At 47.0% G+C, this 12,442-nt stretch overlaps 1 protein-coding gene across 1 annotated transcript in view; it reads left to right on the forward strand.

Moving 5' to 3' along the window:
• NR4A3 (nuclear receptor subfamily 4 group A member 3) overlaps positions 1-12,442 on the forward strand; it is a 1,945,388-nt gene that overhangs the window by 940,579 nt on the left and 992,367 nt on the right. The window lies entirely within an intron of this gene.

Here is a 12,442-nt window from a genome sequence, read left to right on the forward strand (position 1 = left end):
GAACCATCGAAGAGAGAGACCCTAAATAGCCCTGAAAGGGGAATTGGTCAGCTAAACAGGAAAGCAACTATAAGGGGAGGGCTTTGACTTCACCTACTGGCATTGGCCGCTCAGATGCTCCCAGAGTTCTCTGCCAACTTGGAATCCAAGATGGCAGAACCCAGTGACCCTCTGGAGGAGCTCTGAGCACTGCCCCTGGGGTGGTGATGGACCGGGGAGTGGTCACTCCCCTTTCCTTTGTCCAGTTTCATGCCAGAGCAGGGACTAGGGGTCCCTGAACTGGTGGGGACTGGATTATGCAAGGAGGGCACCAAATGTGCCCTTCAAAGCATTTCCAGTGGGCTAGGGAGGCTACACCTCCCAAGCCTGTAACACCTATTTCCAGAGGGAGAGGTGTGTAACACCCCTCTCCCAAAGGAAATGCTTTGTTTTGCCTACTTGGGCTCAAGCTGCTTGAGCAACAGGAGGGCAGAAATCTGTCTGAGATGTGGCAGCAGTGGGGCTGCCTGGAAAACCTCAGAAGGCTGTAATGGCAGTACTGGGGGTCCTTTAAGGAGCCCCTAGAGTGCATAGGATCATATAACCAATGCTTGCAAAAGCCTTGGAGTATGACTCGAACATGTTTGATACCAAACATGCCTATGTTCGGAGTTACCATTATGTAGCTGGACATAGGTAGTGACCTATGTCCAGTACACACGTAAAATGGCGTCCCCACACTGAAGAGGTTTGGGAAAATGGTCCTGGAGGTCGTGGGGGCACCTCTGCTGGTGCAGGAGTGCCATCGCACACAGGTGCTCTGCACCCTGCCCTGAAGGGCCTGCTATAGGGGTGACTTATAATTGACCTGGTGCAGTGTAAAATGGCAGTGAAAGGGTGCATGTACCTTTTCACACAGGCAACAGAACCCTTTGCATGGGCTCCCTAGGGGTGGCAAAAGTAATGCTACAGCCCATAGGGATCCCTTGGAACCCCAATGCCCTGGGTACCTTAGTACCATATACAAGGGACTTGTAAGGGGGCACCAGTATGCCACTTTTGGGTGACATTTAGAGGAGAGAGAGCATAATCACTGGGGTCCTGGTTAACAGGATCCCAGTGAACACAGTCAAACAAACTGACATCACGCAGAAAATGTGGGTAACCATGGCAAAAAGAGGGTACTTTCCTACAAAGATTGCAAAGGAAAAGTTCTGAACTGGCTGAGCTACACTAGTATGAAACTGGGAAAGTTAGGAGCTCTGACCTAAGTCTTCAACCATAGGACTGTACAGAGGTATCTTATCTCCTGCACACTGAGGAGTCAACAAAGATGCTTGAAGCTGGCATTATATAAGCATGGTGTTTTCTGTATGCTTGATTATTTGAGGTGCCAGCATTTGAAGAACGTTTGTATTGTATTTTACAGGTGTTCAATGTACAAGTCTTTGAGACAGTGCGATCGGAATTTTTGATGGCCACCAAAAGATCTTTTAATGGTGGGAATGATGGGATTTTGAAAATTCCTGTGAGGCTGAGCTGCTCCTTCCTTAAAGACATTAGACAACTGTGAATCAAATATTCCAATTGTGTATTTTATCATGGAGACAGATTTAGGAGAGGCACTTTTTTGTATGATTTCAATGATGTTCTGAAACAAAAACTGCTCAACTTGCTACTTTTAAGTAGGTCTCAGCAAAATGTAAATTATGCTAGTGTAATTTGTGTAATGTTGAGAATTTTGCAACCAGCTAGCAATGGAATTTGTTTGAAATTACGTCAATACGACATGTTGCATAATTATGCCTCATATACCGTATAAATTTGCAGTGAATGCGCCATTCATTGTAGAAGTTTACTATATATGCATAGGAACAGTGGAATGAACAAGGCTGTTGTTGATAGTGTTTTTGCTTTATTTGCACGATTTAGTGCAAAATGTGAAAATTGATCAACTGACACATTTCACACTAGAATATAGCATTAAGGGGGTTATTCTAACTTTGGAGGAGGTGTTAATCCGTCCCAAAAGTGACGGAAAAGTGACGGATTTACCACCAGCCGTATTACGAGTCCATTATATCCTATGGAACTCGTAATACGGCTGGTGGTATATCCGTCACTTTACCGTCACTTTTGGGACGGATTAACACTCCTCCAAAGTTAGAATAACCCCCTAAATGATTAATTAGCATTTTGAGTTATTACATGTAATTTCACAAAATTGTCTTAACATTTCACATAATTACACAAAAATAAATTATGTGAATTTCATGCACCGCTAATTTTAAGAATTCTGTGTGGTTGCAAATAGAGATTGTAGAGGACTAAATGGCTAGGCGAGTTAAAAGCTGCTGTAATCTGTGGTGACATATATATCATGAGTCTGAATCCTCCCAGGGTCAACTCAGCCTTCCATCCTTGTAAGGCTGGATAAAATAAGTACCACATTAGCTTAGATAAGCCTCTTATTTACACCGCTTAGAAATGACTACTGTTAAGGAAAAAAAAACTATTACTTTAAGCAGTAGCAGCCTGGTGATGAGACACTTGAGCGAAATAAATCAAACATCAACACAGCCTAGGGAGAGTGCAGTTGTCCCAAAAGCTCACAGCTGATCCAAATAGAAAATACCTAAAAGTGCTGTTCTGCCAGGGCATACTGTGAGAGAACTGCCCTATAATTCGGCAGTGAAGGATTTTCTGTTGTGATCTGTGTAGTGTTGGGGCTCTAGGCCCCCATGCTACTAAAATGGACGACACGGACACTGTTTCTTGGTAGGTATGACTGGCCTGGGCACGTGCGCCCGGCCCTTTTTATTGCCAGGGTCACCTAACTGGTGACGCCTGTGTTGGGTGGGTGTGGGGTGTATGTGGGAGGCCAGCCCTCAGCAGAGAGGCTGGCCAAACACTAGAACGTGTCCAGCAGGACACTACATTCCTCCAAAACGTTGAGGAACAAAAACAAAGTCCAACCTGCAAAAGAAAACACAGTAACAAAAACAACACCATCAGTCTCTCAGCCTCTAGAAGGCAGGCTGCAGGATTGCATTGGGCAGGTGCAGCTGGGGGCACACGGATCCTTCTGCACGAGTTCATGATTTAACCAGGTACAGCCGGGCACGAACACTGTGCGGAAGAGGTCTGGACTCTGACAGTCAGATGGTTGGTTAAGTGTCCACTGATGATTCAGTCCTGTGGGCACTCGTGGCGAGGCTGGTTGTGTTTACAGTTCAATTTGTTCAAATAGGGCACGTCATTTGAACTGGGTGCATCAAGAGCGTTGGTGGAGTCCAATGTGAATCTGCTTGCCGAGACATCCTGGCTTCATGAAGGCCAATCCCTCAAAGTCGGATTACATCTGTGAAAGTGTGAAGTCCTCCTCTGAAGCCTTTGTATATCCTGACACTCTGATGGCAGAGCTGCTCCCAGACCACCTCTCGTTTGTGGATTCTTCACTATGGAACTTCCTTGAGGCCTTTTTGATGGGTTTGCTACGGGATTGCCATGGACTGTGCTGGGCTGCGTGTGGGCCATCTGCCAGCCGCTGCAGGCTCTGACAGGAGCTATGGTCAAATCATTCGTACAACCACAAGGGTGAATGTTTCGTAGTCAGGGCGCTTCCCGACATGGATCAGGTGCATGCGGGCTCTCAGACGGTCTCAGGGCAATTGTCTCTCACGTTGCCAGGAGGGTGTCTAGTTGGTGTCATGTTAATTCACTGAAGACAGTCTTGGTGTGCTGTGACCTGTTGGAGTCTCCATTGCACAGGCTTGCTTGTCTCCTTGACTTCATCGGTGGGGCAATGTCCAGTCCTCTCTCAAGCTTGAGAGGCCCCTTGTCTGGGTTGTCACGGGACTGCTTGTGGTCTGCGCTGGGGCTGCTTGTGTGCCACATAGGGCAGCTGCAAGACCTCCTAGGAGCCACTGCCTAGTCGCTCGTGCAATTACAGGGGTAGATGGGTCTAGGTCACAACTTGCTCTTGTCACCGAGAGCAGGATACAGACAGAGTGAGCAGTTGGTCATTGGTTGACTGATTCTTCAGAGCATTAAAGCAGAGGTATAGGACTCCAGTCTGGTTGTTTAACTGCTCCTTTGATGGATACAGTGATGCACATGGCAATGATGACGTTTGCCATTTGGACACCTGGACGACAAGTGATGTTGCTGGAGTAAGGGTGAATGGAGTAACTTCGTCATAGTGAGTGCAGTCTTTCTTTTGCTCATGTGCAGATGCTAGCAGTGGTGCCATCTGCTTCAAGCAGCCGATGACAGGTGGCTTGGGTGGTCACATTTGACGTGTGGGGTAAGTACGCGGTTTGCGCATGGCGTCTTACATTTGGTACTCCCGCCGAGCTGTCTCCAGTGATGTCACCGCACTCCAGTGGCTGCCTTGTCTGTGGGTGCACTCTTCCTTTGTTGTGAGTCCTCCCTCTCTCCACCCTGTTGATCTTCCGTCCTTGTTCTTCACACAATCTCCTTTCTTCCTTCTTCATAGCGTGGTGCTGCACCACGCTTTCTTCTCCTTTGTTGTGTGGACCTTTAGAAGGTCCTGTCCTGTCCAAGGACTAGTCGTTTCTCAGTGTTGCTGGGTGGCATTGTGTCACTTGGGGTGTGCGACTCTCCTCTTGCCTGTTGTGGGTCACTGCCGACTCCGTCTTGAGGCAGTGTGGGGGAGGACACTCCTTGCTGAGTCTCAGGCACGTTGCAGGGCAGTGACGGCGGGTCACTTTCTTTTCCGCTTCTTCTTCACTGGAGGGCGCAGTGCTTGCGTCTGAAGGCAGTGCCTTCTTGGCACTGGGTCCTGCTTGAAGTCTTGGTGTGCTTTGCAGGGTTGGTCGCTTCGGATGACCTCCTGTGTGATGGGCCAATGGTGGCCATCTTGTGTTGCAGAAAAGCCGGCTCGCACGGCCTCTTGTCCAGTGCGTTATGTCACGCTCTCGGGTGCTCTCTCCAATTTCGTGGGCGTTGTCTTAGTCGTCACATTCTCTGGCGCAGCTCTCTGCACATGTGACATAGTCTCTCTTTTCCTGGGCGTCCTTTGGTGTTGCCTGGCATGTCACTTTCTTGTCCTTCGGTGATGTCCATCACTGCTGAGACATGTGGCGTTCTTTAGGCGATGGCGGTGGATGGCCGCCAGGGGCTGCGCAGTCCATGCGCGCACTCTTTGTGCCTTACGTGGCACTTACGTCCATTTCTCATGGGTGCAGCTTGGTTGGAGCAGCTGCAGTCTTCTCCTTCCCTGTGCAGCGTCGTCGGCATCGCGTCCTTCTTCCTCGCCGTTTCCGTCTTCTGTGCCATTTCCGTACAGGGGTGCACTGTCGGTCTGGAGCAGTCACTTTCTGAAGGTGCTGCTGTAAACTTGCCTTCATCCAAGCTTGTTTTTCTTTAAAACAGAAATAGGGTGCAGTACCAACTTTGGCCACTGGATGCCAGTAGTGCACTTCTTTTCTATGTTGAAGACAGTCTTTCCTTTTACCGGGCCTCCTTGTCTGAAACCAGTGTTGCCAGATTGGGCGGTTTCCCGCACAAATGGGCGATATTTTTCCCATTTGTGCGGGGAAAAAACCCAATTGCGGGACCCCGATTGTTGGGCTATTTTTAGCCCTGTGTGCGCTAAAATCGCGGCGGGGCGGCGCCGCCGGAGATACTGGTGGATGACTGTGCCTTGACCGAGGTGCTTGTCTAGTTTCCAAGGTTTGATTGGAACGCTACATTTTCCCACGTCAGAACGTTGTCTGCGATTGGCCACAGTCATGTTTATTTCTTGAAACTGAAAAATATTATTTCCTGGTGCTAGTGAGGTGTTCTGATTGGTTGGATCCTGTCTATGTCGTTCTCTGATTGGAAGATTTCCCGGCATTTAGTGATGGCGGTGTTGGGCAGGCTGAGCTTTTTGCAGAAGGTAAGCTTATATTTTAGTATTTAGTACTACTTTTTGTCGGCCTTATTGTAGTCGTTGGTCTTAGCCACATTAATGTGCTGAACACATCGGAGCCAATTTCTAGGAAGTACTGAGTAATCCTCCTCTTGTTTTGCTCTCGGTATATGGGGAGAGAGGAGTCACCCGCAAGTGGAACTGTTAGAAGATAGGTAGGGAAGTGTCCGTCCTCGCAAGAAACCCGATGACAGGCAGCAGTGTAGCTCATAACAAGATCAAAAGTGAAGCATCTACTGCACAGGTCCTTACCATGAAATTATCCTCCGTTCAATAGTAAATAACTGCCAGGGTCACGTTCCAGTACTCCAAGCATCATATTCTGCCCACCTACCTCAGACCCAGCTGCTGCAAGCCAACGTTCTAAACGTCACATTCACTCTACCTTACTCTGCATCACGCCCAGATTTTGTTTGAACAAATTCTAGGCACAATCGGATTCTTTTTAGCTCACTCTTTTTAGCTCAATTCCTTGTAGGGGTCGCCCTATCTTTTAAGAGGAAAAGGGGGCTATTAAATCGAAATAATATTCCCCCCCCAGTGTGTTTCCAAATTCTCCCTTTGTTCCCAAATGTTATGTATGATAGCTTCAGCTTCATTGTTTTCTACACCACTCGGCATTCTACTCAGTCTTGTACACCATCTGCGGAAGCATTACACGCCGGGACACTGCACAATGCTTTCAGTGCAAGCTAATGTGAAAATTAAACTACTCCAATATTTTTTCTGAAATCCATAGTTCGTAATTATTAGCATTACTGTGCTGTCTACACTCGCCATGAAACAACTGATAATTGTATATGAGATAACGCACCTCAAACCGTACATTTTACGGATATCGCAAGTCACCGAGGCGATCTGTGACCATTTAAAACAATGGGGTAGAAGACAGAGTTCCCTTATAAGGCCATGGAACTCCACGATTACTTCGAAAATCCATTTAACGGACGTCACAGGTTTTGGGTGCTGGCTTTGGCACCAGGCATTATGACTTCGCATCTCAAGTGGAGTAAGTAATCACAGATGAGCCGCCACATCATTTTCTTAATGTCATTGGGGGCTTCCATGAATTAGAACCCCAACACCAATAAAAAAACATGCAACACTCAAGCTATATGTAAAAGCAGCAAGCAACTGCAGACAAGTGTACTACTATCTGAAGCCCTATGTTTAACGCATGTTACAACTGAATCTTTGACAAATATTTATAATGATATTGATGAGCTAATCAACATTCTTATCGTTTATATATTTATATTCAATAAACATTGATTCTAACAAAATAGTACTGTTTTGACACATTGCCTAACTTATGCTTCGCAGTCAACGTCTGGCTATGTAAACACTCAGCGGTTAGTCTGGTTGTCCAGTGTCAAAGATTCGGAACTGCAGCGAGGATGTCTAGTAAACAGCAGCAAGGCAGGTGAAAAGGGGAAATGGGTGGGTTTGAGATCCACCGCCCCTCTCCAGAATAGGTATCACCCCTCAAAGGTGGGTTAGTTGAGAGCCATGCCTTTAGCTTTCTGCTAGAGAAAGCTCTGTGCCAGGGCCAGTGTTTTTCTCTATTTTGAACACAAACGTCCAGTTTGGGGGTTTATAACAACTAGAAACAAATACCAAGCAGACAGCAGCATGGCCATCCCTGGGCATTCAGCGCTGCTCTGCATCCACGTATCCCACAGTAGCACTTAGCACAGGGAGATCCCCTCAAGGCTGACTGGCATAGCTCAACACAAAAGGAAGATCCACTGAACTGGCACTCTGCCTACCAGGTCTATATGCCCCCTGTCTTCAGGACTATTTGGGCTCATTTTTTCTCGTGAAATTCGGTTTTCTTTTTGAGCGAATACAAGGGAACAGGTAAGGCAAAAGATAACAAACGTGGGAAACAAGTAAATGGACGTGAACTTGTGTGAAGTTGAGAGCCACAACAGCCAACGACATGTTGCCAGACAGGGACTCCACGTCAGAATGACCTTACCCCCTTATGCCTCTAAAAGACTTTACTCCTCATGCTTCGGAAGTGTACCAGTAAGCAGAAAGTGAATGTAAAAGTGTATTAGCGGCTTAGTGTTCAGTTTCTTCAGTTTCCACTGTCCCATTCTCCACAGTCTCCTGCTCCGGCTAGGCCTTTGCCATATTACCTTCCTTGAGCTTGATTTCTGAAACATGTAAACTTTATTTCCCAACAGGATTACACCAAAGTATCCCTGAGTAATCTCCACAAAAAAGAGCAAAACAAACGGATCGGAAGACAGGAGAATAGCCAGATCCTCACAGTTTTGTCAAGGGGACATAGTATTGGCAGAGTTGAAATGCTTAACCAAGAAGGACGCACCATTTGACCCTCAACTGAAAGTGGCATCTACGAATGGGTGGCCACTATTTGGAGAGATGGACAAATGTGGTCTCATTGGCTGAGCTAAGCGAAATGAGGGTACATGGTCAGTGCACAGCCTCACTGCATGGTTCTGTACATGATCTTAGTGCCTAAATTATTGACATCACTTGTAGTCATGCTCTGCTCAGCGTAGCCATTGCTTGCATTTGACACAAAACACTAGCCTTTACCAGTAATTTACATTCAAGTTCACGGAGTTTGGGTTACTGTGTTCTGGCCTCTGGTAGCAATTTGCAGAAGGGTGTTTATCGCCTCACACAAACAGCCTTTTTCACCTCACACAAGGATGTATGTTTCTGCGGGCCCTGTTGACCTCCACTGTCCAGGGTAGAGGTAGCCCGCTAAAACAAGTGTAGGGGTAGTGCCTGAGTACGTCCGAAGGAGGCAGGAAATGAGTGAAATGTTGGTCTGCTGCCCATTTAATGAAAAGTCCAGAAAGTAGAACAGTAGTAGAGCAGACTACAGATACACACTGGGAATGCTAGATGGCTACTTGCATTTCACCTTTATCTACTGTGTGCATCTGAAAGGCAGTGAAAATAACAAAGGTTGTGCTTTGAATCCATTTGGGGGGTGTTGATTATCATAGGTTAATGACTGAGCTAATGTAGCAAATATTATCTTTGCATGTTGGGGCTGACATATTGGGATTAACAGGACTTGAACTGTAAAATGCAAAGGGAAAACAGCATTGGGTCTGCTTTCCACAAACTTGAGTTCGGCATGAAAAGTTGAGTAAGTATGAGGGGTAGTCCATTAAGATGTATAACTTTTTGCTGTTATCGGTGAGTTGTTGCTTTATTGTAAAACCAGTTTGAAAGCTAGAGCATACCTCTTATTTAACCTTAAATACGAGGGAGTTGCCATCCTTTGGCTCATTCCTCATTTCAAAACATGACAAATCCAAAGAGTCAATTGTCTGCCCTGAAACCAAGCACTTGCCCGGCGTGTGTAATGCAATGAATAATCTAGGCACTGTGAGTTTCACATATTTGCTTACATTAGAAATTAGATTTATGCTTTAAAATGTTTGCTTCAGCCTACGACTGCATTAGTTCAGTGTTAAAAGTTTGGGCTACTTTTTGGGCTGGGACCGGTTCATTTGGGCTTACTTTGGGCTGGTCGTTCAACAGCTTTGGGCTATAGAAGGCTTTTAAAATCTGGCAACACTGTCTGAAACAGATGCAGGTGAGGAGGGCATGCTGCCGGGAGGACTTCTCATGCTGGTGGGGGCTGCAGGTAAGTGCCATTATATTTATCATTTGTCTTCTCTCTTTTTTTTCCCCTTTATGTCCATTTTTTCCAAAAATGCACAGCCTCGTTTGAAGAGGCATGCAGAGAGCACTGTTTTTTTCTTCTAGGTGCGTGTCAGCACCTCAAAGCTTCACTGCACATGTTTTTATGGGGCCCTGGGCAATTTACTTGTGCTTGGTGCGTGTCTGCACCTTGTATTTCAAACTGCTTTCGGTGCGTGTCTGCACCTTGTACTTCTCTCGTGTTTTCCTGGTTTTCTTTTTTCATAAAGGGGGGGGGGCGGCCCTTGGCAATTATCTTCTGATTGGTGCGTGTCTGCACCATGGTCTTTCACTGTTTTCGGTGCGTGTCTGCACCGAAGCATTTCTCATTACTTTTGTGCGTGTCTGCACCACTTTACTTGATCGCCACGAGAGTTGGTGGGGACGGCTCTGGGCATTTTGGCCCATATTTATACTTTTTTAGCGCCGCATTTGCGCAGTTTTTTGACACAAAAACGGCGCAAACTTACAAAATACAATTGTATTTTGCAAGTTTGCGCCGTTTTTGCGTCAGAAAATGACGCAAAAGCGGCGCTAAAAAAGTATAAATATGGGCCTTTCTTTCGTGGTGCATACCATCACTGATCTCTTGTTGCGGCCGCAGCAGCCGTCCTTGGGGCTGCGGCTGTTTTGCTGGCATCTTGTTTGGGTGGGGGCGGCCCTGGGCATAACTTATTCGGTGCGTGACAGCACCATGAATAAAAATGAAAAGGGGAAAACAGACCCAAGTCGTTTTCTTTATTATTGGTGCCCGATCGCACAATGCTTTTCACACACGGCCGCAGCATGCCTTCTCTTGCGCTGTGGGCTGTGTGTGTGGCCTTCCAAGGCCATTCCTGGAATATTTCTTGGGGGGTGTAGGGGACATAGCACTACTGGCGTTTCTCTGCTTCGCGCCCGCAGCAGTCCTTTCTTAGCGCTGCGGGCCGCCATGCTCTGTACTGTTCCTCGTGGTCAGAGGCAGGCAAACTGCACGATGCTCCACTAAGGGGGGGCGGCCTTGGGCATTACCGCATTTTTTTTTCTTTTCCGTGGTGGGTAGCAGCACCATTTTCTACCTCGATGTGGAGGGTACCCCTGGCCTCATCTCATTCTCGGTGGAGTGCCGGACGGCGCTCCTGTTCCCCTCATCATTTCAGGGCTCACGGCGGGCACCAGTCTCTCCACCGGGTTACTGTCCTGTTCCCTCCATGAGGGAAGTAGTCGTCTGCGGCCACGTGGGGTTGCTCTACCCACCTTCGTCACCAATGTAGTGTTGGGGCTCTAGGCCCCCATGCTACTAAAATGGACGACATGGACACTGTTTCTTGGTAGGTATGACTGGCCTGGGCACGTCTCCCGGCCCTTTTCATTTCCAGGGTCAACTCATCGTTGACACCTGTGTTGGGTGGGTGTGAGGTGTATGTGGGAGGCCAGCCCTCAGCAGAGAAGCTGGCCAAACACTAGAACGTGTCCAGCAGGACACTACAATATGAAAACGTCCCCAAAATGGATGTGCTTATACACATTCGATTTAGGGCAGAATTGGAGAGGGGGAAGTTGCTCAGGAGTTGATCCTGTCTTCTTACTGTCAGAGGTGACAATGTTCCCTTTAGCCTGAGGCTTTGGGAGGAGAGGATGGCATCCCATTTCATTTAATCAGAGCAATTAAGTACCCGTCCGCGCTGCTTCTCTGCTCTGTCATGCAAATTGACTTTGGCCTCACAGGTGCTTTGTAACTCTCCTGGCTGCCTTCTATATGCAAGAGAATGGATCAGGAGAGCGGTGTGTTCTGAAATCCAGACTGTCTGCAGAGGAACCTGCTTGCTATTAACTTTGTATGGGCCTTTTGTAGCCATAATCAGAAGCACGGGATCGTCCGGCTTGTGGCAGAAAATGCGGTTTTGTGAATGGAATTAAGTTAAAAACAATTCTTCTAGGAAACAAAAGTGTAATGCCTTTTAGGTTTCCAATCTCAAAATGTTTTTCCTAATCAGAGCTGCTGCAAATTTTAGTAGGACTGCGAGCCACTGAATAAAATGAGCAGTAGTTACATTAATCACACTTTAAAACAAGCATTTACAATGCAACGGGTCTCGCGTTTGCTCATGTTAGAGCTGATCGCGTTGTAAACTCCTAACCCGATTTTTCACCTATCGGGCAAAAGTGCATTTGTGTACACAACCCGAAAAAGTGAAATTAACTATGTAAAGCGCTCAACTTCTGCCAAGCGAGACCGCGCTCGTAAATTAGAGAAAAGAAGTCCACAAGCCCGGTGGAAAACAGTGAGCCTCGCATGTTTTCTGTACTTGGTCGCTGCGCTTGAGGAGGGCTAGCCACCGGAAAAGGCATGACGTATGCTTGCCTTCGACTAATGAAAGCAAGCAGATTTTATTAGGCAAGCCCACGAACCAATAAAAAAACACTGACGTGAAGTTGACAGTGCTCCGAGCCCTTTTCTAAATACAAAAGCGTCTCGCTGCGATACGCATCCCCGAGCGCATGCAACGCAGGCTCGACCCTAAAAACAAATCCCTAAGTTTGTCAGAGACATGTGTTGCTTCCTTTTTAAGGGGCGTGCTATGGATTTCAAAGGAGGGCCGGTTCTAGGGTGGATCGACCGGTGCTTCTGAACCAGGGGCTGACTTTGGTGGGCCCACCCTATTTGTAAGTACATTATAGTTTTTTAAAAAGCAGTTGTGTTCCATGCCTCCAGCAATTTTCAGGCAACAATACAAATGTTAAGATAACGTCAGTGAATAATGTTCTTCCTGGAGAGAGATCAGAGTTTAATCTGGTATGCCTGCTGCAAAGAACTATACCATGCAGATCACAAAGTGTATATATATT

The sequence above is a fragment of the Pleurodeles waltl genome, chromosome 2_2 (genome assembly GCF_031143425.1).
Source record: "Pleurodeles waltl isolate 20211129_DDA chromosome 2_2, aPleWal1.hap1.20221129, whole genome shotgun sequence".
In the NCBI taxonomy this organism is placed as follows: Eukaryota; Metazoa; Chordata; class Amphibia; order Caudata; family Salamandridae; genus Pleurodeles; species Pleurodeles waltl.